Source organism: Heterocephalus glaber, unplaced genomic scaffold (genome assembly GCF_053883595.1).
Source record: "Heterocephalus glaber isolate CG9 unplaced genomic scaffold, H.glaber_assembly_v1.0 deba00001472, whole genome shotgun sequence".
Lineage (NCBI taxonomy): Eukaryota > Metazoa > Chordata > Mammalia > Rodentia > Bathyergidae > Heterocephalus > Heterocephalus glaber.
Window position 1 is genome coordinate 98,842,868 of NW_028258315.1, and position 25,381 is coordinate 98,868,248.

General features: G+C 44.0%; 2 long non-coding RNA genes across 4 annotated transcripts in view; one reads left to right on the forward strand and one right to left on the reverse strand.

Annotated features, from left to right (window-relative positions):
- The window catches only part of LOC110347071 (uncharacterized), a 225,257-nt gene that overhangs the window by 186,043 nt on the left and 13,833 nt on the right, over window positions 1–25,381 (forward strand). The window contains exon 6 of one of the 2 annotated variants that reach the window (XR_015439224.1): window positions 15,304–15,438. The exons of the other annotated variant lie outside the window; for it this stretch is intronic. This is a non-coding gene — a long non-coding RNA (uncharacterized LOC110347071). Of the gene's footprint in view, window positions 1–15,303; window positions 15,439–25,381 lie in introns of those variants that run through there. 2 annotated transcript variants of the gene reach the window in all.
- On the reverse strand, window positions 10,113–25,325 carry LOC110347072 (uncharacterized). Of its 2 annotated transcripts, XR_002391427.2 has the most exons (5): window positions 23,850–25,325; window positions 23,466–23,644; window positions 15,309–15,422; window positions 13,656–13,767; window positions 10,113–11,281 (listed from the first exon to the last, which is right to left on the reverse strand). It is a non-coding gene; the product is annotated as an uncharacterized LOC110347072 (long non-coding RNA). The 2 variants fall into 2 exon arrangements; XR_015439227.1 differs by having other exon boundaries at window positions 23,466–25,325.

Sequence of the window (25,381 nt, forward strand, 5' to 3'; positions counted from 1 at the left end):
GGAATAGACAATGAGGATCACAACCCCAGGAAGCCCAGTAGAATGAATACATTGGGCACTACAAGAAATTAAAAGCAAAGGGGGAGGATCAAACAAAAAGAAAAAGGCATGACAATGATAACTCAATATGTATCAATTATAACCATCAATGTTAATGGTCTCAATTCACCAATCAAAAGAAATAGACTGGCAGAATGGGTCAAGAAGCAAGATCCAACAATATGCTGCATACAAGAAATGCACTTAATTCAAAAAGAAACTCATAGACTGAAAGTTAAAGGGTGGAAAACAATACTCCATGCGACATGAACCCGAAAAAAAGCAGGAGTAGCTATCCTCTTGGAAGACCAAGTGGATTTCAAACCCACACTGATTAAGAGAAACAAAGAAGGACACTACATCCTTATAAAGGGAACAATCCAAGAGGAAGAGATGACAATCATAAATATCTATGCACCAAACACTAGTGCACCCAACTATATAAAACAAACACCAATGGACATGAAAAACCATATAAGCACTAATACAATAGTAGTGGGGGACCACAATACCCCATTGTCATAAATAGATAGATCAACTAGACAAAAAACAGCAATGAAATACTAGAACTCCTTCAACCTATTGAAGATATGAAACTAAAAGATGTTTACAGAGTGTTTCACCCCACAAAATCAGAATACACATTCTTTTCAGCTGCACATGGGTTGTACTCCAAAGTAGAGCACATACTCGCTCATAGAACATATTTAGGTAAGTGCAAAGGAATTGAAGTTATGCCCTGTATAGTATCAGACCATAGTGCGATGAAATTGGAGATCAACAGCAAAAGAAACTGCAAAAACTTCATAAACCCACGGAAATTGAACAACACACTTCTGAATAACCAATGGGTCACAGAGGAAATTAAAGAAGAAATCAGACAGTTCCTTCAATTAAATGACAATGACAATACAACATATTGGAATCTATGGGGCACAATGAATGCGGTCTTACGAGGGAAATTCATAGCAGTGAATAATCATATTAGGAAAACAGAGCGAGCCCAATTAAACAACCTGATGCTGAACCTCAAGCTTCTAGAAAAAGAAGAGCAGGACAACCCCAAAGCTCATACAAGGGAGGAAAGTATAAAGATCAGAGCAGAAATCAATGCAATGGAGGTGAAGAGAACGATACAAAAAATTAATGAAGCCAAGAGTTGGTTCTTTGAAAAAATAAACACAATTGACAAACCCTTAGCCAACCTTGTCAGAAAAAGGAAAGAAAAGGCCCAAATCCATGCAATTAGGAATAAAAAGGGTGAAATTACAACAGACCCAGCAGAAATCCAGAGGATCATCAATACTACGTCCAGAACCTATACGCCAATAAGATGGAAAACACAGAAGAAATGGACAGATTCCTAGACATGTATGAATGACCAAAGTTGAATGAAGAAGACCTAAAAATTCTAAACAACCCAATATCAGTCAACGAAATTGAAAGTGTAATTAAAATCTTACCAACCAAGAAAAGCCCAAGTCCTGATGGCTTCACCGCTAATTCTATAAGGCATTTAGAGAGGAACTACTGCCACTATGGTTTAAACTCTTCAATGAAACTGAAAGGGAAGCAATACTCCCAAAATCATTCCTGGAAGCAAACATCACCTGATCCCCAAAGCAGAGAAAGACCCAACCGAAAAAGGGAACTATAGGCCAATGTCACTAATGAACATAGATGCAAAAATCCTCAGTAAGATACTGGCAAACAGAATGCAGAAGATCATCAAGAAGATCATACACCCTGAACAAGTGGGATTCATCCCAGGGATGCAGGGATGGTTTAACATTCACAAATCAATCAATGTAATACACTATATCAATAGAGCCAGTGACAAAAACCATTTGATCTTCTCAATAGATGCAGAAAAAGCATTTGACAAAATCCAACATGCATTTATGATAAAAACACTACAAAAAATTGGAATAAACAGTCTCTACCTCAAGCTGATGAAAGCCATCTATGAAAAACCAACAGCCAGAATCATACCAAATGGTCAAAAGCTGAAATCTGTCACACTAAAATCAGGAACAAGACAAGAATGTCCACTATCACCACTCTTGTTCAATATAGTTTTGGAAACATTAGCCATGGCAATTAGACAAGAGAAAGAAATAAAAGGAATAAAGATAGGAAATGAAGAAGTCAAATTGTCATTATTTGCAGATGACATGATACTCTATATAGAAGACCCCAAGAACTCCACCAAAAGTCTTCTAGAATTAATAAGCAAATTCAGTAAAGTAGCTGGATACAAGGTCAACACACAAAAATCAATAGCTTTCCTCTACATGGACAACAGACTCACTGAAAGAGAAATAAGGCAAATAATTCCTTTCAAAATAGCATCCAAAAAACTGAAATACCTAGGAATCAACATAACGAAAGAAATCAAAGACCTCTTCTCTGAAAAGTATAGCACTTTGAAAGAAGATATTGAAGAGGATATCAGAAAATGGAAAGACATCCCTTGCTCCTGGCTAGGAAGAATCAACATAGTGAAAATGGCTATACTTCCAAAATTGCTATATAGATTCAATGCAATCCCAATTGAAATCCCAGTAGCATACTTCATGGACCTTAAGAAAACAATCCAAAAATTCATTTGGAACAAGAAGAGACCCAGAATAGCAAAAGCAATTCTAGCTAATAGAGACATGGCAGGGGGTATTACAACCCCCAACTTGAAACTATACTACAAAGCTACTGTGATAAAAACAGCATGGTGCTGGCAAAGAAACAGACCTGAGGACCAGTGGAACAGATTAGAAGATGCAGAAACAACACCAGACACTCTCAGCCATCTCATCTTTGATAAAGGAGCCAAACACCCTCACTGGAGGAAAGAGAGCCTCTTTAATAAAGGGTGCTGGAAAAATTGGGCTTCAACTTGCCAAAGACTAAAACTACCTGTATCTCTCACCATGCACTAATCTAAAATCAAAATGGATTAAAGATCTAAATATTAAAACAGAAACTCTGAACCAGTTGGAACAGAGGTTAGGTAGAACTCTTCAAGACATTGGGGTAGGAAAAGACTTTATGAACAAAACCTCAGTTGCCCATGAACTAGCACAAACAATCAACAAGTGGGATCTCTTTGTACTAAAAAGCTTCTGCACAGCAAGAGAAACCACCAGCAGTGTGAAGAGGCACCCTACAATGTGGGAAAAAATCTTCACCAGTGGTCCCTCAGACAAAGGTCTACTATCTTGAATCTATAAAGAACTTCAAAAGATCAGACCTCCCAAATTTAAAGAACCAATCTGAAAATGGGCATCTGAAATGAACAGACATTTCTCAGACAAAAAAGTAGAAATAGCAAATAAACATATGACAAAATGTTCAACATCACTGGTCATTTGAGAGATGCAGATGAAAACAATACTGAGATTCCACCTCACCCCAGAAAGAATGGCTGCTATCAAGAAATCAACCAATAACAAATGCTGGCAGGGCCATGGGGAAAGAGGAACCCTGCTCCACTGCTGGTCGGAGTGTAGACTGGTGCAACCACTGTGGAAATCAGTATGGAGATACCTCAAAGAACTAGGACTGGAAGTCCCATTTGACCCAGCTATTCCCCTGCTGAGGATCTTCCCCAAAGAATTAAAAGCATCATACCACAGTGATATATGTGCACCCATGTGCATAGCAGCATAGTTTGTGATAGCTAAAACTGGGAAGCAGCCCAAATGCCCATCAACTGGAGACTGGATCAAGAAAATATGGGTTTTTTTATAAAATGGAGTACTACTCAGCCATCAAAAACGAGAAACTAGAGACATTTATAGCTAAATGGATGCACATTGAGACAATACTTTTAAGTGAAATAAATAGGACACACGTGTAAATACTGAATAGTTTCTGTAGTGTGAGAAACTGACAGTGTAAATAAGGACTAAAAGGTGTAATAGATAATGTGAAATAGGAAGAAAAGGGGCAAAGGGGAAGGGGGAGTTGGAGGGGTAGGGGGAAGGAAAGAAGGGAATGGAATTAATATGAGAAAATGGAAAAATGGAAACAAAGTCTTTGTAAATAGGGAAGATGGAGGGGTTGAAGGGAGGGCAGGGAAAGGGAGAAAAATAAGAACCAAGGGAGATTATGTAAAGGTGCATATTTCCAATGATGAATGTCATTATATTGTATACCTAAAATGTACTAATAAGAGGATATAGAAAAAAAAATTTAAAAAAAAGAAGACACCCAGCTGGAAGGCGGCAGAGGCAGGATTCGAACTCAGGCTGCCTCCTCTTGAGCCCCTGCCTCTACCTGGTCCTGTGTTCCCTGCACAGATGGGAGCCCTGGGCAAACACAGTCCATCGAGGCTTTGTCTCACGGAGATGCACTGCAGGATGTAGCAAGAGCCGTGTGTAAGGAGTCGACTCACAGTCGCTGTGGCCACAGAGGAGCCTGCAGCCTGGACAGCGCACAGGCTCTCTGGATGGAGGTTTTGATGCTAGCTTTGAAACCTTAAGTGATCAGCAAAAGCAAGTCCAAAAACAAATGCAGGCCAGGAGGGCCATTCCAGGAGGAATACAGCCTCAGAGAAAAGAGACAATGACTCCTGGCATCTCTCAGGAGAAGGGTAAATGGATACAAAGAGGCAGCTATCTACTACTATCTACTTAATTATTGAAGCTAACTGTTAGTGATTATATAACTGTGACACGTTAGGGATCACAACCATTTACAGTAACAGACAGAAATGGTAATTGTGGTGTTCCACAACACATTGTTGGATAATAAATTATTCCAGATACTGGTGGCGGAAAGTGACACTTTGTTACGCTCTTGGAGCCTACGGGAGGGATAGGAATTCCAGCACAGCGCAGATGGGTGACAAGCCCACTTCCTGATGTCTGGGGCCTCAGGTGGAGGCGATCTGACCATCTGGGGCTGGAGGGTCCACTTCGAAGAGGCAGCCACTGCCACCGCGATGGGCACAGCGGAAGCCTGGACTCAGGTGGGACTCCCGGCAAGAGCAGCGTCCTCTGCAGCACAGTGGCCTCAGGGACGTGGAAGTCTTGCACCGTGCACCTGTGTGCCAACGAACAAGGTGGAGGATGAAGACATCGCCTCGATCTGTCCTTGGCAGACACAAGGGTTGGCTTCACTGCATTCATTACACCAGGCGCAGCCTGTGCAGATCCAAGGGAGGGGCCCAAGAGCACCACAGAATTTAAAACCGTTAATAGAGTTCGCATCTCCGGAGCACTTCCCGTGTGCCTGACACTGCTGAGGGCCCGCCACATACACTCAGATGTCACCGCAGCAGAGTGATGTGTGTGCCATTATCATCCACCACTTACAAGTGAGCGACCAAAGGCTCGGGAGAGAGGTGCAACTTGTCCCCAGTCCCAAGCAGCTAACTTGGGAAATGAACCCACATTTGTAGGATTTAAAGCTTAAACTGTATCTCCTTGTTATTCTTTGTAACTCAGCCCTGACTCCTGGCCCATGGACATGGTAGGATCATTATAAATATTTGTGAAAATAAAGGCTCCTCAACTATGTATCTAAGGGAACTCACACGAGGCATTGTGGTCTGACAAGTCCACACTCTTGTCAGAAGCAGAATACTTGGGAGCCACCTGTGGGCTTCTGGTCTGACAATCACATGTCATACAATTGCTGGAGTCATTCTCCCTAGGGTGAGCTCATTCCCAGAGGTCTTTTTTCTGGATCCTGAAATTAGGGGCAACTATGAATTGGAAAATGCCTCTGGATCAAAGCTCTCTTGGACCCAGGAAGAAATATTACAAGTTGAGAACATTCATTCTTGGGAATAAGGAAAAATATCTTGATTATGTTGCATAATTTATGGCAATCAGAAGAGGAATCAATGGCATTTAAACACAAATGCCTATTTTTCATTTATCCATTGATCCAGGATATATACCAGGCACGGTGCTGGATTATGAAGATGCTCTGGAGTTGGACAGAAATCAGCCCTTCCCTCACAGAGTGTACAGTCTAGTGCAGCAGACCCACAGAAACTAAGTCCTTAACTCCACAAACATATAGTTAATATATTTCCAAAATATTGTGAAAAATGTCGATAAGGTAACAAGATAACACCCAGCAGCAGGGTAAGGGGTGTGTGTTGTGTGTCAGACCTCTCTGGAGAGGCAATGATGACACTGAAACCCAAAGCGGGGGAGGCAAGGAAAGGCCATAATCCCGTCTGCCTTTATTACTCTGTGGTTCCAAGCTCCTTTCTTCTTAGTTCAGACCCTGTTCCAAAAGGAATTAAGATCAAACATTGTTAACACACTAACGCAAGGGAAATCTGACCGGTCCTTAGTCCAGCGTGGAGTTTGTGCACCCGGACTCATAAGAGGTGCGCCCTCTCTCGATACATGTAAATCTTGAAAGCTAAGTGTTGTCTTTATTTCTCAGAGGGGGAGAAATACGAAGTCCGAGCCCAGCCCCAGCTGTCCACCTCAGAGGGCACAGTCATGAGTGTGTCCTGCAAGGCCTTGTACACTCATGCACAGGCCTGGTGGGCATTCTCCCTGTCTTCCAGAGCCTCCTTCAAGCAGCAGAAGTGGGGAAGGACTTTAGGACTTCTGGAGACATCATCTAAATTTTTCTTCTCAAAATCCAGCATTATTTACATTCACCTGGCCTTGGTGGTGGTGCTGGGGGTCTGAATTTACAGGCAAAAATGTAGTAAGATAATGGTAAGCCAGAGGGGAGGTGGGACACCTAGCCTGTATGCATTCTGCCGAGGTTATCTGCATGCTTGTCAATCTAGGGAAAGGGGTCTCTAATATTGGAGTTCCTGGCGTGTGGCAGGTAAGAGAAGGTGACATGTGGGAACTGAACAGGATCAGGGACTTTAAGTTGGTGTATTTTAGTAATTTAGTAATAAACATGTAGTTATTGTGCAAAATTATTCTTTGGAAATTGTTTCAGGCATATATATATATTTATATATATAATATAAAAATGCATATACCTCATAGAACAATTTGCTTTCATACCCAGCTGGGCATCCCTAACCTGAAATCCAAAGTGCTCCAGAATCTGAGTCTTTTTGAAGACTGATGTGATGAAACAAGTGGAAGATTCAGGCCCTGATCTTTTGTGGCTCAGTGATACAAACTTTGTTTTATGCACAAACTTATTTGTATTAAATCCCCTTCAGGCAATGTATAAAACGTGTACACAAAACATAAATGAATTTTGTGTTTAGACTTGGATCCTGTCCACAAGATATTCCATTCTGAATATAGAAGTATTCTAAAAATCTGAAAAAGTCTGAAATCCAAAACACTTCTGGTCTGAAGCACTTCAAATAAAGGATACTCAACCTGTAGGGATTATTTATTTCCTAAAATAGCGCCTAATAACCTAATGCACGTGTATTTCTTTCACTTATTTCTTATAATAACTGTATAAAATAATTTCTGATATAACATTTTACAACCAAGAAAGTAATAGCATACCAACTAAGACCTACCTGTGTTGTCCAACAGAACAGCCATTAGATACATGTAGCTGTTTAAATTCTTTAAAATTAAAGGAAAGTAAATAGGCAATTCCTCAGCATGTTAGCTCCATTTCAAGTATTTAATAAGACATTTCAGTCATTGCAAAAGTCCTGCTAGACTGTGCAGGACTGGCCATACCGTCTCAGTAGGCTCCTTTGACACGGGCTGCCACTTTAGGTGCAGTGTGTGCCGGAGGGCTGATTCTGGGTGGTAGGTTGGCTGGCAGCCAGGATCCACAAGTCACCAATAGTGCCCTTCCCCAGCTGTGGCAACTACACAGTGCCAAATGTCCCCTGGAAAAGGAGGATCAAAATCTTCCCTGTGAGAGAACAAATGCCCTAGACTAAGTCTTAAGGTTTACAATTTGCATGGGAACTTGGGTGAGTTGTGTTTAAAAGCAACTTTGGGCTTAACTTTCCTCATCAGTAAAAGAAGAGTTTTAAAAATAGGACATTTTTTCATGGGATTTTGTGAATATTAGATACTGCAGGTAAATAAATAGATTGGCAGAAAATAAAGGTACATTGAGATCTTTGTGTTACAGTGCCCTGACTCTGCCCTTATCCAAGGGAAATGGACACTGGCTGATGTGGCAATTGGCAGCTGGAGATTCAGGTTCCTGATGTACCTCCACCCTGCACATGACCTTGGGCTTCCAAATTTAGATAATTCGAGGACTGGAGGCAATGACAGATTTGATTGATTTGTTTAGACAACAAAGCCTAGAGACTTGGAAATTCTTGAACAAATAAGACTAACAGAATACAGAAAGCCGACTCCACTTCATTGTCTGAATGTTGTCAGGATGGACTTGTGGAAGGAAAAGTAGAAATGATCACTATGTGATATGCATATGTGCAGTTCCCCATGGTGAGTGTATTTATTACATATCGCAAACATGTACTGATTTAAAGGGAGAAAGACACACAAAGGAAAAAAAAGGGTGATCTTGAGAGAATGTGGCACAATAAGGTAATCATGAGTAAGAATTCTGATGGAAATAGGAACAAACAATTAGATTAACTTCAGTGAAAATCATAAAATATATTAATAGCTGTCAATAACTTAAGGAAAATTTCAAACTCAACAGTCCAAATAGGGCTTTGGCCCATCAGTATGAGGCTCAGATTACCATGTGACTAGGAGGACAGAATATTTCAATGACTATAATCCAGGTTTCCACCTCTTTTTGCCTTGAAAAATTAAAGGGAGGTGCTGTACTTTTATAGGGCCTACAGGAGAAATCAGCAGCAGCTTATGCTTCCCCTAAGATTTTGATGGTTTATATGACTGAGTTGGATATGACCTTCTGATTACAAAAAAATGATCATTATGTTAGAACACATAAACTAATACATAACCATTTTTTTACTGATAGGAAGAAAAATTCCGTAAGATTTACAAGTAATGCATCAAAGAGAAAAGTAGAAAGCAGTCACACGTTATTTAATGGTGGGGATAGATCCTGTGGACTGGATCTAAGGAATTTTGTTGTGTGAGCAGCAGCGAGTGTACTTACACAAATGAAGACACCCGTGGGCCATCAGCCATCGCTCTCCTGCGACAGTCAGAGTATGTGCCATCTGTCAGTAAATGAAATTTTTTGTGCACACGACTATAGTTCATTTCTAATTCTTTTTTATGTTTGATGGATGAATGAATCAGGCAGACCACAGTGTAGAAAGGAGAAACTGATATTAGCTGGGGAGAACTGTGTAGAAGACTCCTTGAGCCTGTTTGGTGAGCAGACAGGGCCATTTGAAGAGTTTTCCATTCAGATGTAGACCAACGTGCTGCCACACTTGGGGAAAAATGGTCCCTGCAAGGTGGTGAGCATTTCCTTTGCAAGCTTTTTATGCCGTTCTTTTTAAGTAGCTCTAGGGCAATGGATTCCTCAGACGCTGCTTAAATGATTACAACTTTTGAGTTGTTGGGACAGAAAGTCATGAAGCATTTTGAATCGCTGTTGTGGATGTGGTTTGTCCAGCAAAGGTCGTGGAGTGGGGTGTGGTCCTCAGCGGCAGAGCTGAGGGACCTGTGCCCTGAGGAGGTTCAGCTCTGCCTTCAGGGAGGTTAGTGCTCCTCGATGGCGTTTAGTTTTCCTGACAGTGGCTTGCTATAAATGGAGCCAGCCCACACGTTTGTCCCCATCTGCTTTCTGCCATGTTGGGACCCTAGGTCAGATAGGAGGGGCCACACAACCTTGGACCTTCAGTCTGGGAGCCCGAACTGGAGCTAAATAAGCCTTTCTTCTCTATAAAGTAACCAGCATCCAGTACTAGTTATAGCAATAGAAATTGGGCTATACAATAGTAAGAAGTTTAAAAAAAAACTTTAATAAGAAACGAATTATAGCCATTTCTTTCTACTTGAACAAGTCAAATTTATTATTCTTCTCATACCAATAACATAGGAAACTAGATTGTAATTTGATGTGTTGACATTTCTTTCTGGCTGGGTAAAGCATTCTGTCCTGCCTGTAATGTGTGTCTAAAATAAGTAGCCATCTAAGCGACATAGAACAGGCAGATTAGCCAACAAAGGAAATGAATAATCTTACAGGAAGAGAAAAACCATCATGAAAACTAATTTAATGTATTAGACATCTATACTTCGTAGGAACTTATCTCAGATCCTGGGGTTTAAAACAACAAGCTCGCATGAACCTGCATCTCTGTGGGTCAGGAATCTGGGGGCTCAGTGGGGTCCTTCTAGCTTGGCATCTCTCCTGAGGCTGAGGCAGAAGCACCCAGGACAGTGGCCCAGGTCACGACTGAGTCACGAGCTCCTCACAGTGCGTCTGCCTGCTGCAAGTCTGGAGTTGCGCATCACACGGGCATTTCCTTTTTGATTCACACGTTTGTGATAAACAACAATGCCGTTTATCTGGGGAGTTGGTACATGTACACGTCGCGTCTTGATCATTTCAATCCCTCCCTCCCTGCCTCCCCTTTTCTCTTACTCAAGACCCTCTTCCCATCTCCACGCAGTCTACTGCCTTATTTCCCACCATCTCTCTTTATTTTTCTCTTTAAATTATTTATACTCTGAGTGTCATGTAAGGGAAACCATGTGATATTTAACCCTCTGTGTCTGATTTATTAGACCTAGCATTATGGTCTGAAGATCCATCCATTTTTGTATAAATGACTCAAGTGTATCTTTCTTTATGGCAGAGCAGAACTCCATTGTGTATAAGTACCACATATTCTTTATCTACTCGTCTGCTGATGGACACATAGGCCACTGTCAAGATTCATCTATTATGGGTTCTGCTGCTATATACATGGGTTGCCTGTATTACTATAATGTGTGACTTTAACTCTTTTGGGAAGATACCTGCTTTTAGTTTTTCGAGTCCTCCCCATACCAACACCCACGATGGTTGTACTAGTTTACATTCCAGGTGACCCTTTGATGGTGCTGTTCACGGCAGGGTAGATAAATTCCCCGAGAACACATGATTTAAGAGGCCGCGTGGGGAGGGAGCTCTGCGATGGACCTGGAGTGTCTTCGTAGGCTTTCATGATGCCATCGGTCTGGCCAAAGTGTGTTAGAGGTGAGTCAGTCGGTCTGATCCACCCTGAGGAGGAGGAACGTGTCCCATGGGGCACGGATTGCAAGAGGAAAAGCTCCTAGGCATCTGGGAGGCTGCCCAGACCTTGGCTTTCTTGGACGCTGACAGCTCTCTTCTCTGCCCACCTAAAGGCCACCATCTCTTCGGGCCTGTCCCAGAGACACTAGGAGGAGAAAGCAAAGAACAAAGGGTTCTAAATCATGTGTTGGTGCCTGGAATTTTCCCCTGTGACTCTTTTCCTTAAGTGATTTAAGGAAGAAGAAATCTGTTCACAGATATAACTTCAGTGGGCCCTCAGGTGGGCCCTCCAGCCTGACATTCAAACAACTTAGGTTACGGCCAGAATTTTAGTTTTAACTTACGACCAGAGTCTTGAGTTACTACCCAAATTCTGGCCACTGGTGCTTCCAGGTGGTCTCAGATACAGATTTAACCCTTAAAGAATCTGGAAGGAGCATAACAGCATCCTTTCCTGTGTGGGGTTCACTGAGAAATCCTAGGCCAATGTCCCTCTAAGCACCCTGAGATCTGCCTGTGTACAGGAGAGAGACTTCGAAGGCTGTGTAGAGGAGCCTGAGCCTTCACTGACCAGCTTGAGTTACAACCAGCCCTCCAGAACAAATTGAGTTTGTAAGTCGAGGGTCTACTGTATTCACCCAGTGTTGGCAACCTGGTCACTTCCATGGCACTATGTGAGGCATCAGAGCACCTGCTTTTAGCTCAGCTTCTGGAGGAAACTGCATGATCTTCAAAGTATAGGACATGTCCCCTCCAGGGGCAATAATGTCCTCAAGGGGGCAAAAATCAGCTCCCAGATGGCAGAAGTTCTTCTCTTAAAGTAGACAGCTCAGATGTACACAGACTACATCTCTGGAAGTAAAATTTCAGGGGAGGAGGGTGAGAAGAGAAATGGCTTCAGAAGTTCCGTGCAGGGCACAGGACCAATGAGCAAAGGGAATTTGAAGGGAGGGAAGGCTTAGAGAAGGGGCGGCCTGGGTCCCCGATTCAGGGCCAGGGCCGGGACAGAAGGAGAGAGTGGATGGGCTTCCCCACTTCCCACATCTTGGGCCGTAGTTTCACTCCTCAACCTGATTTTACCACATTTCTGCCTTTCAGGGATTCCTCCCAGCTGATGGTCTGTAGAGTTCCTTTCTGCTTTTGTGGCACAGTTACATATTCATTTAAACACATTTTCATGGGGTCGGTGGAGAAGTCATAGCTCATGTTCAGTTTACCATTTGCTGTGGAGTAAGGAGAAATGGCTCCATCTTCCCTCCTACTCCTTCCTCGAACAAAGGTCGTCTGTGAGTTGAAGTGAGGACGAGGAAGGACTAGGAGGTGACCGGGGACTCGTGGGGTGCAGTAGGGGGTATGTCTCCTGTGGGGCCCACAACAGTGTGGTCCCAGGGACTCTGCTTATCTGGATTCCCTGCTCTCCTTTTTTAGCATGAAGATTTGTATAAATGAATTCTTTATGTTTGATCCCATGAAATATCATCTCTATCTTCACAATAACATCTTCAAGAGCAGCTGCCAGAATTGTACATCTGTGGGCTACGGCTTTGAGTCTCCTGTTTGCAGTTCAAATACTGAATAGATGAGCAAGCGTGTGAGTTGCATACCCTCTCATTATTGGAAGAACTGACTCCAACCCGAGTGGGTAAATATGGAAGCAGGGATCCAGTCCTTGTGAGCGCCAGGCCTTAGAAGGCTCTGAGGACATACTTAGCCCAGATGACAACTTTAAGTAAATTCATCCTGTTACGTGTGGCTACCTAAAACACTCATTTTAACGCTTATTCAAAAATGGCTGAATAATGGCAATGTTATAAGTTGAAAGTAGCCAGGAGATCAATCATCTTTAATGAGAAGCAAACTTTTGGTTAAATCACATTTTAATCTATTTTATGACATTTATTAAATAGTTATCATTGATTTTTTCACCATTTTCTAAACCCGAAGTATAACCAAATTTAAAATTGAAACAAAGAGTTAGTGTCTGTTTTCTTATGACTTAGCCTGAAAAACAAAACATAATTTTTTCTGTTTTTGAACAAAGTGTTTCACTAAGATGTGGCCAGCTCACAGTTTTACAGGAATTGGCTTCATCTTACCGCTTTTCCTGTAGAGTCTGCAAGAATTCCTAGTGGAATTGGCTCAAGAAAATCAGAAATTCAAGTTTATGATCATAGGAAAAAGCACACAGCAGAAGCTGGGGTAGAAGAATGAATCAGGATTAATCCACGGTGTCCTGGCTCTTCCATTTGAGCCTAGTTTTGCTAGGCTTACTGTGAGATTTTGAGAAAAATATATAGATCCAATTTCTGAACTAGAAAATGAGTAGACCAGACAGGAGGCCTGAGTCTTAAGGGGAAGGAGAGATGGAGGGGAAGAATCAGGAGAGTTGGGAGGAGCTGGGAAAGAAGTGGAAGAGTCAAGGTCATCGGAAGACTCCAGAGAAGAGCCTTGGCAGAAGAATCGAGGGAGAAGAGAAGAGACTGTGGAGGAAGAGCAAGCGGTGGGGAAGGGACACTCACGGTTTGTGGTCCTGATCCCTGGACTGCTGACTTGAAGAGACAGGAAGTGAAGATTGCTTGTTTTCCAGTTAACAACGTATTACCCAGCTCCTTCCAAAGGACTGGACCGTGGCTAGGAAAGCAAGGGACACTCTAGAACTTCTCTGAGACAGAGAATTAACAGCTTTAATTTCTGCATCTTGTTCTGCTTCCAATGCCATATAGTTTTCAAATACTAAATTAGAAAACTGATAGAAAAAAATACACGAAGTGAATGTGCTCTGTCCTCCACTGCCTCCCAATCACTTTTGGTGTTTACGTGTTTCTGTGAATCACTAACCTTCCTGGTAATCCTCAGGGACAGGCCGCATTCTGGGAACAGACTGGAAATGTTGTTTGACTGTGGATTAGGCTGTGTTGACAAATAATGTGGTCTGTCAGATCCTTCACAAAGCACAGCCACCTGCAGAAAATGACCCCCGCTGCCCACCATAGCTGCATCTCATCTGGCACACGCAGGCCCCGCTGGGCTTTGAGGAAAAGCAGCCGCAGAGGAGGACCTTATTTACATGTCCCTGCGGTCAGGCATTCCCACAACAAATCAGCATCTGAACCCACCAGTAAACAAATAGAATAAATAAGCAAATAACCCTGCTCTGGATCCTTTTCTCCAGGTCTGTGCCCCTGAACATCTCTCTTTTCTCCAGAAGCAAACTGCGAGGCCAAAGATAAGGATGTGACTTGTACACACCCCAGCTCACTGGCAGTACACATTATCGATCTGCCAAAAACTGTGAAAAGGAAGCATGCTGAATTCAGCTTCCCTAGGACGGCGTTCAGCTGGATGTCAGAGCTCTAGTGGGGCTAGTAAAAGCTCCACTGTTGCTGGCATCTGCAGTCCGAGCAAAGAGACAGCTGTAAAAAGCATCTTCTGGCCAAAACGTGATTTGGGAAAGGTCATTTTATTACGTGATTTATTTATATTGTTTCTCCATGGTACAAAGCGTTCTGGTGTGTACACAGGGCCAAGCGGAGGAAGAGAAAAAGTTAAAGAAAACCTCAGGCCCACAACTCATAGGCACTGTATGAGCCACGCAAACTGGGCTGTGTATTCTGTGGCTGCCTTGAACTTGCCTTAAAAAGGAAGTCCTACCATGACAAGATCGATCTCTCGTACCCTTTGAGGCTCCATCAGGAGAAAGCATAATTAGAAATCGTCTCGTTTTTATAATTAGCAAGAACAGTCACAATTTGCTCCCCCTTTCAGGGAAGGGAAAAAATCAACTTAATCAAATTCCTAATGGCTTATCTTCTTCACATGGTATGCTGCTATTTTAAAGGTTTAACATTTTCTTTTCTGGATTTCTTCTCCCAAAAAGGCCTGGGCTAGTTACATGCTAAGCAGAGGTACCGTATTTAATATGGAAAGTTGAATTTCTTTTTAAATGGAAACACATGGGCAGTTTTGTTTATCTTTACTTGGCTTTATCATTGTGTCCTAAATATGAGGGTGGGATTTTTAATAACAAGTTTGTAATGCTGACAAGTAGGATTTATTGGATAAATACTTCTTTGACCATATATTTTATTTAACCTCCCCTGATGGGAAAGCCAAGCCAAATGTTTTTTGTTTTTTGCTTAATCATTACTCCTGTTCATATACTTACAGCATACCTTAGACACCGAAGCTGAGTGTTGGAAAAAGAGAAGCAAACGGTTTCCCTGCCTTCAGAGTATAGCTGGTGCTGAGACTTTGCTAAGCCTCCCTTCCACTTGCTGAAAAGGACACTGCAGAAAAGAACAGAAAGGCAAATTTACTGAAAGAGTAAAGAATACGACTTGATGTGCAATGGTTCCACTCAACCTAACACACCACAGGCATCTCTTCCTCCTTTGCTTTGACAGGTGGTGACTTTCAGCATCCTCTGGCTAAAGTAAGCTATTTGGTAGTGCAGATTCTGTCACCGGATCTTTAGAAGTGGCTCGCTAGGGATGCATGAGGTGCAGCCCCTGTTCTCCAATCATGTCTATGAAATTTGTGTTGACTGACTTGCCTCTGAGATGCTGAAGTCTGATGCCTCCATGGAATTCCTCTCCAAGAGAGATTTAAAAATTGAATGTCACGAACAGTCACACACTGTTGGAAATTTGGCTCCAAGTGACTTCATTTTCTCAGCAGTTTTCCTTGAAGAAGCTATTGTTTAAATTAGGAAAAATTTTTATTTTATTTATTTATTTATTTATTTATTTTTGGTACCGGGGGTTGAACTCAGGTCCTTGCGCTTGCGAGGCAGGCGGAAGAACCACTGAGCTAAATCGCCGGCCCAACATTTTTATTTTAAATCAAAAAACTGAAAAGTTAAGTATCAATATTGCTTGGAACAATTCTATGAAATATTGAATTCTACTGTCTTGAAAACTATTTCACGCCGGCAGGGCCACTTTTAGAAGCCAAGGTCACTTCTTAGAGGCCGTCTGTGCTTCCTGGCGCACTGCATTATTTTCCACAGAACACAGACCCAGTGCAGAACGGGTCAGTAAGTTCCCTTTGCTCTTCTTTAGAGAGGACCAATCATGAAAATGTGTCATTCAAAGTCGGGAGGACCACTGGGAGCAGTGGCACACACCTGTTAGCCCAGCTACTTGGGAGGGTGAGGCAGGAGGATTGCAAATTCAAAATCAAACCTGGCACTTTAGCAAGACCCTGTCTCAAGGCATTAAAAGATCTGAGGACGCAATTCCGTGGGAAAGCACTTGCCTAGCATGCACAAAGCGGTGAGTTAAATCCCCAGTACCTCAAAAGAATGAAAAACAGAAGCTGGGCTTGGTGGCACACACAGCTGTCATCCCAGCACTCTGTGAGGCTGAGGCAGGAGGATCCCAAGTCTCAGCCCAACCTGGGCAACTTAGCAACTTAATGAGACCCCGTCTCCAAATAAAAGTGCTAGAGATGTAGCTCAGTGCAAGGGCTCTGAGTTCAATTCCTAGTACAGAGTAAAAGATAAAAAGACCATTCAGACCATTCGAATAGTTGGAATAGAAATAATAATGTATGAAAGGCACATGTGTTTAGACAAAATACTCAAAAGGCAAAAATAATGCCATGGACTCCACCAAACTCATGCCAACTATTCTGCTTAGCCCCCAAACATATAAAGCAAACAATGTCAGAGCTGTCTCAAAGACTAATCAATCTTTTAGACTATTGAGTGTTTGCACAGCTTGTAAAACTGTGTCAAAACTCGGAGCATGCTAGAGGCTGCGGGCTGGCTATTTCACTAGCCAGAGAGCCCCGCGTGGTAATTCAATAACTAGGTCGTTTGGGATCAAGTCCAAAGCCAGGAGATTTCCTAGCACTGCCCCACTGTGGTGGTAATGCTTCCCACTGATAATCTAAGCACGTGCCAATCAATCAGAGTCCAACTAGCTAGAGAGGCCACTGACTAATGAACTTACAAAAGTAGTACTGTACACGTGTTCATTATTTTACAGTTTAGAAATAAGTTCTCACAAGTCTCAGTGCCTTACATTGGAAGGGAGCTAACACCACCTTCATTTTGCCAATAAGCATGTAAGTGTCAAACAACTACTCAATCTGTAAAATTCAGAGTGGGATGCAGCTCAAGTCTTTCGTGAGTTGGAAGCAGCGCTCTGTGGGTAAACACGCCTAGTGTTTAGTTGTGTTTCCAAAACTTTCCGAGAAACCTCAACTAAGCCACTTAACTTTCCTGACCCTGCCTAGGTTTCCTTGTGTTTAATAGTGCTAAAATACAACTAAAATTCAATGCTGTGGGTGTCATAAGAGACCAGTGCTGGGTACTTCAGTTAGGTTGGAGGAAACCCACGGACATTCTGGCTCCTGCAGGCTACCTATGTTTCCAGGTTTCCACGAGCCTTGTTTTTAATACAACAGAGCCTTTAAGACATAGAGGGAAATTCGAGACTATTTGAGAGTAATCAGGATTCCACTTCTAACTTTCTCTTTCTGGTTTCTCTAGTGACTTACAGTAAAGTTTAGTCGACCTTCCAGTAAAGGCTGCAGCTTGTTTGAGGGAATATGCAAGGGGCAGATTAGAGAAACTGGATTCACAGTGGCTGCCAGGTGGCAAATGGATTCCAAACCCAGGTCCTCATGGCTGGAGCCCCCTTCACAGGGTGGCTGCTGGCTGATTCGGGGCAGAGCTTCAAGCTATTGGCCGACAAATTTCAGTATGAAGCAAGCAAACTTCACCCTGGGCTCAAGAGCAGAGCAGGTAGGAAGGGTGTAAGGACAACTCCAAGAAGGAGCTGGGAAGAGACCTTTGGAGTTAGTTAGGCTTTTATCAAACACAAGTGAAAAAGTGCCCTGATATAGCTGGAAGCCCGGAAGCAGAAAAGTTTCCTAAGACATATTAGCTTATCTGTCACCTTCTGAGTAAGGTAAATCAGGGTCCTGTAAAAGGTACTCAGGTTTCTTAAAAGTCATTGTCATTTCATAAATAACTTTTCCAAAACAAATCCACAAAAATCCCATTTGCACTGCCTTGTCATGGAAACAACATATTCCCTTGGCTTTGTGTTTTTAAGTTCACGTGAGCCTACTTCCTTCATGAAGATCTAGTGATGTGTTTATCTTGTCCTTACCAGAGGCCCATTAGTATATTAAAGTTCAGCATCTGAGAACAGTTCATCCTGGTGTGCCTGGGGCAGAGAAGGAGGATGACAGCCACTGTCCAGGGCTTTTCTTGTGACATTTACTCCTCCACTCCTGGGCAGAGGATGCCAGTACCTTGGTCTACCCTGATGGCTGGGCCCATATTTCGTCCTCTGTCCTCAGAGATGTAGGGGCCACCAGCAGGCAGCAGTCTATAAAACAGGTCAGTCCCTTCCTGCTCCTTATTGGAAAGAACAACATGAAGACTGATGGAAGAAAATGTAGGAGAGAGAAAAGCATTAGGAAAATTCTCCCAGGGCTTGGAAATAAGGCAAACCAGTCACTTAGAGCCCTTTGAAAGTCATGCCGTTCCAGCTAGCACAGGGACGTCATGGGTCCCCGAGGGCTGTGAGGTCCAACACGGCACTCCCTGGTGATGTGTGGGTCTTCAAAGTTAAACCCGAATCAGGCAAATAAAATGAAACACTCCGCTCCTCAGTTCCTCTAGCTGCTTATGAAGGGCCTGGTGGCTACACGAAGCCCATGGGCATCAGTGAGTCAGGGCAGAGGGAGATCATCTCCACCACTTCAGGAAGCCCCTCGTGGCGGGGGGGGGGCTGGCTAGCTTCACCCTGGTGCTGACTGAGTTTTGGCGATTACAGCACCAGCTCTATAAAGCCAGGTGTTAACGGGTGGCAGGCTGATAATTACAAATGGTGTTTGTTGCCTAGCAATGTAAATAATTTTTGTCTAGAGGAAAAGATAACCCCACAGGTTACAGTCTTTGTGTCTGAAGAAAATCAACCCGTTTTGGATCTAAATTTGCAATCTTCTTCCAGCATTTTAAAACTGAGCAAATGTATGTCAGTTTGTCCTACGCTCCCCATCCAGCTTTGTCATCCTGCTATTTCTCAGATAAGGAAACCCTTGCCATATGCTCACTATCTGAGAGCATTACGCTTGTAACTTTTCAGAAATTATGCTCTGACCAAAGCATTGAACAGATCACCCAGGAGGAATGTGATTTAAACAGGGCCTAAATTCGCTGTGGAGCAAGTAGTTCTCCTGGCAAGCTTCTGAACTTTTCTAACGACTCAGCAGAGTGGCGTTGGGATGGAGACCAGGCTTTGAATACTGAGCCAGCGTCCCGTCCATGAGGCGTGCTCAAAATAATGCACAAGAATAAGGAAGTTGAAGTTCAACACAGAGAGAGAAAGGGGGGTGGGAAGTTTCCTCTTTACAATTTGTATCATAGTTTGATTTTTTAAAGTAATGAGCACATAGAACTATATGGCTAGAAATAAAATAAAACAAAAGTTGCATATATAAGAAGTAATTCAATATTATTGTTTAGATGGTGCTGGCGTCACACAAACCAGGTTTAAAGCCAGCACTCTGGTGTGTGCTAGCCTTGTGACTTGGGCCGGTTATCCAATTTCCTTCAGTCCCAGTTCCCTCATGTATGTAATGGAAGTTACAACACCACTATCACAGGGCTGTCGCAATGCTGAAATTGAACAATGCCTGGCACGTGGTAAGGACTCGGTAAATGTCGACTGTTACCCTTCTCACTCTAGGAATTTAGGACCACCGAATCATTTATTGAAAAGGTAACATTCAGTGTCTATCATCTGATCTTGCAAATTCATGGCAATTCTGCATTGTCCTCAATGATTGATATCATTTTAATTTGAACATAATCCCCTCTTAGTTTCTTCCAGCCAAGACGTGCCGCGTTTGTCTTGGCTTTGCCTGTCTTGGGTAAGTGTGGTGTATTATCAGGATCACAAGCCCTGGATGTGAGAGGGTGGCACGTGGGGTGGACGTCAGGCTATGGGTTTAACTTTCCTGAAGACCAAGAGCAAAAGTCTTTTCAACCTCATTTTATTTGACTTTGAGGGCTGAAGCACGTGAAAGACACCCACACTCACAGAAACACAAACACAACTACCACCAACACCCGCACGACACACAGTGACCAAACTTCCCCCCAAGCTCGCCTGCAGTTTGGATAATACTTTTTGATAAAGGATCACATGGCCACACCTGGGGCCAAAAGTTGAAATCAATCACATCTGAACCAAGGGGATTGATCATGAAAATGAGGGAGGGATGCTGCCCCTCCAGTGGGCTGGGTGAGTTCTCAAGCAGAGTAAAAATGTATCCCCATGCAAAACCCTATGCATAAATACAGCAGAAGCATTCACAATAGCCAAATGCCCATCGACTGAACAGAGAAAGAAACTAGCGTAGCTGTACAATAGAATGCTGTTCAGTGATTGAGGGGAATGAAGGACTGCGTCTACAACAGAAGAATCCTGAAAATAGCACCATGAAGGGAGTCAGTTAAGGAGGCTGCATACCATATCGTTCCATTTTCATGAGATGTTTGTGTAGGCAAATCCACAGAGATGGGAAGCAGTGGGCAGGGCTGGGAGGAGAGGGAATGGGTGACTAACAATAGTGACGGGGCCTCGTTTGCGGTGATGGCACCTCTCTGGAATTCGATGGTGGGATCGCTACAGAAGTCTGTGAATAGCCTTCGGATGCCAAATTTGTATTTGAAGGGGTGCCGTTTACAGCACGTGAATTCTGTCTCACTAAAACAAGAACACACAGTTGCTTCAGCATCTCCAGTAGAGTAGGCAGATGACGATCCTGGCAGTGCAGCTAGATTCGAAGGGGGTTAATGGTGAACTCCTGACAGGATCCTTTAATGCTATTTTAAATTAATATTTAATAAAAGGAATAGTTAATATTATGAAAAGACTCCTTCCTTGGGCATAAACAGGCTTGGTGGGAAAAGCCCAGTCAGTGGTTTCTGGCCTCTGACCCATTATGTTGACCTACTTGTTCAGTCTCCACCCCGAGCACTCTCTTGGGGCTCAGCGGCGTTCAGGAATGCCCAGTACTCAGTCAATGGTAGCTCCATTGCTATCAGCACTGCTCCAACTCTAGGTTCTCTGTAAGGAGGCTGACTCCTAGCATTCCTTAGGCTTTTGGGTGTGTTTCAGGATCCTGGCAGCAAACAGGCTGCATTACTGTCCCCAAGGCCGGTTGAATGATCGGCTGCCGAAGAAGGAAGGTTTAGGCATGGGGTCAGAAACTTACAAGATGTGGCCAGGTGCCTACAGTCCAGCAGAGGGGAGTAGCTACCACCTCGCCTTGACTGGAGAGATATGGGAAGGAGTATTGTTATAGACCTGAATCCCAGAGAGGGCACAATTACTGCAACTTCTATCCCTCTGCCTGACTCTCTGCTCAGGGTCCATCTCTACCCAGTCTAAAGATAGCTGACCGAAGCCTCAGGCATGAGGGCAGCAGGGCTCAGCCTCCTGGGGTACAGAGCAGCAAACGGCAGCTTGAGGGGAAGAGTGACCCAGGAAAGCTCCCTTGGCCAAGTCTGGAGCCACAAGTGTAATCACACGAGACTTAGCTGTTTGCTTCTGGTGGCTGAAGTTCTCTCCGGAGAGGATGCCCCTCACTGCCTTCTGGAAACTTCCTTCCTCTGGTTGGCAAATGCCACCATTAAAACACAACCTGAGCAGGTTGGAGGACACGTACAGACAACTCTTGCTACTTAATTTCAAAGCTGCCGCCCTTTGAACAGCATTGAAATCTGTTTCTCATAGAAAGCAAATTAGTTAATTTCCAATGTGCTCTGTGAATACCAACAGACCACCCAAATGTTTACTTGTTTTAAGCTGTCCTCCTAGTGAGGTTTTTTTTTTTTTTAAATGTAGCTGTTTTGAGGGAATTGAGTGGGGCATTAATGCATATACATTTTCTGTATTAAGGGCCAGTTCCACATTAAAACATTGATTATTCACTTAGTGAAGGAGAGAATTTACCTATCACAGAAGACCCCTCAGGTACTGCTCTTTTCTACAAATCTACTTCTAAGCCAAACAGCATCCCAAATGCACTCTTACTGCACCTCTCTTCCCCGAGTGAGAAAGGGATCTGGGCGGGCATCTGCTGTGCACTGGTGTCGAGCACCAAGTCTCCTGGACCAGAAGGGCAAATCCACAATTCTAGAGCTGAACAACCTTGTGGAAAAAAAATCTTTTGCCTTTGGCACTTTATAAAGGTCAAGCTTTGGAAAAAGTCGGCAGGGCAGTTGGGGCCTGGGACTTTGGAGTGCAGCAAAGCAAGACCCTTGACGAGGCACCCGATACCTGGCTGAGTTTCCAAGTTCTCCGCTTCCTCACTCCTCAGCTCCCCAGGGACTTTCTGGAAACAGAACAGCCTTTGTGCAAACCCAGCTCATGGTAGCTCGCCAAGAGCAGAGGTGGCGAACTTACGGCACGCAGAGCCCTCTCCGCCGGCACACACGCAAGTCACCCCAGCCCTGCCCAGCAGCCAAGGATCAGATCACAGTGCACACGGAGCCCTGCACACCCTGGGGAAGGAGCAGCAGGGCCAGGCGATGCCGTCTGAAGCCAGCTTGGGGGGCTGTGACTCCTCAGCGCTCTGGCTTGACAGGGCAGTGTTTGGGTTTACTTGCAGTGTTGGCACTTTGCAGTAAGTCAGTGGGTTTGGGGCTGCAGTTTGAGCACTCGGTCTCTAAAAGGTGTGTCATCACTGACCTAAGAATAGGGTATTCTGCTAACTTGAGTGTTTCGATTGTTAGCAGCAGAGCGAAGGAGTGTTCCAGGAACCCAAGCGGATGATAAACCAAAGAATACATTTTCATTTGCTAGGAAACCACCACCTGGTTCATTTGATCCTAACAAAGTCAAGGATGTGAATATCTACTTTTCCTAAACTTGCCCGTACATTCCCCTCAATATGCTCTGGATTCAGAGCAATGGCCTTAAACAATTGCTGTTGCTCTGGAGTGGTTGACAGAATGGATGATGCACAGTGCCGGAGTCACGTCCAGGGCTGCTCATGCTGGGCAGTGCTCTACCGTGGGGCTGCATCCCCAGCGTGGCTGTTCTGGTGTTTCTGAATGGAAAAGCCCCATGTTCGCTGTTCTGAGAAGTCTGGGGATGGACTTGAGATTGCTGAGGGCACAGAGTTGTTAGAACTTTGAAAGTAGCAACATCCACTTGGAGTCACTGAAGAAGGTTTCAGTAGAAACTTCCTAAAGAACCAAGGGCACGGCTCTGAAATCCAGCTGTGACATTCATTTATTGGGCTCCTCCAACTGCTCCCCCCCCCCTAAAAATCTCCTATTAGAGTGCAAGCCTTACCAAGAAAGATACCGTTGGGAGTGATGAGATTCCTGGCAGTTGGAGAAAGCTGTGGAGAACAGTAGTTTCCCGGTGGTGGGAAGGAGGGTATTGAGCCAGATGCTACGGTGTATGCCTGTGATCCCAGTTAGCCAGGAGGAGCACGAGTTCAAGGCCAGCCTGGACAACTCAGGGAGACCCTGTCTCAAAAAATGAAAACGTGTTGGGGATGTAGCTCAGTGGAAGGCCCTGGGTTCAGCTCCAGTACAGAAAGCAAGCAAGCAAGAAAGGAAGACAGAAAGAGGAAGAGAAGGAGGGAGGAAGGGAGGGCAGGAGGGAGGGAAGAAAGAAAAGAAAGAGAGAGAAAGGAAGTTAGGAAGGGGTACTGAAGGGTGCTTAAAGTACCTGTGCCTCTGTCACAATTTTTCTGAAGGTTCTAAATTCCCTTCAGAAGAGAGAAGCTTACAGTTCAAAGACCCACTCATCTGTGCGGGCTTTGGCCAGCCTGTTAAACTGTCTTTGCCTCAGTGTCACCATCATTAAAGCGGGGCGATACTTCTGCTTCGCTAGGTTTTGTGAGGAGTATATGACGTAGTTCATGTCAAGTTGCAAACGTGGTGGTTAGCACAGGGCAGGCGTTCAGTAAGTGGACTCTGACGGTGGTGATCATGGCAATGGTCCCATCTGCACCCTACAGAGATGAACAAGGAAGAACGCTAAGACGTGTGCAGAGACAGGAACAAGGAGGAAGAAGCAGACGGCGGGAACATCTCATGGCAGCTAGGCTCCGTTTCACTACTTTGATCCCATGCTGGGTGTAGGGAGGCTTCACAGAAGAAACTTGGTTGCTTTCTACAGAGCTGATCGGATTCAGAGGAGCAAGGGAGGTGCAGGGGAACCCTAAATAGATGGAGCTGTCTGATTCTTCAGGTCCCTCCCTGGGAGAATGTTTACTCAGCTCCAAGGAAACGGTTTTATTTGGCAGATTATGATTTCAGAGCTTCTTGCATCTGAATGCTAACATTTCCTCTCTCCTCTGCCTGCTTTGTAACTTGAAAAATATGGCCTTGTGTGTAGCGTTTGCTGTGGCCTCTGGTCGGCCTGATGTTTAGGGGGTGTGGGTCCTACACAGCGTCAGGGAGTGGCGTGGGGCAGCAGTCAGAGAGGACAGCGGGAACAGGAGGAAAAGGTCCTGGGGTCACTCTGAGACGTGTGCGGTTTAGTTTGATGTTAGTCCTTGTTTGCTTCCATGAGGGTTTGCGGGGGAAGGAAAAGGGGGTGGATATGGCTTTAGTGCTCATGAGGAAGACTCAACATTCCACTGTTTTGTGCTATTTTCCCCCAAATCGGACAAAGATGCCAGCACCGATTATCAGTCTATTGTTGCCTTAACTGCCATTACAGACCGGACACCAAGCAAGAGAACGGTGAGGGCTACACTTCTGCATAACCCTGCCCATCACCATGGTGACGACCAGCTAGGGCCGTTCCAGTTAGGTCTTATTTTCAGGGAAACACAGGTTACTGGTACTGGGGATCAAACTCATTAAGCAATAACATTCATTTCAGAGGCAGTTTCTTTTTAGATCCAACTGATCGTGTGATTTTCTTGTGGCATGTTAACATCTTAGAAAGAAATTTTTTTCTCTAGATTAGTATTGCATTCTCACCATTGGCCACGAATACCATCAAAGAGGGAGATAAGGAGAGAGGAGAAATGGATGTAGAACTGCGCTCTGGAGGTCACCTCACTGCCACCTGTGTTGTCATCCTTGATTTCCTACCATTTTCTCCTAGGGAAGCTCCAGCTTTAGGGGCGACCATCTTTCAAGCTCACTGTAGCACTGTGTTAGTGAGGTCCTCCCACGACACTCAGAGGCTGCTGTGTCTCAGAGATTGCCTGAAGAAAGGGTGTAGAGTCCAGGAGTAGATTCAGC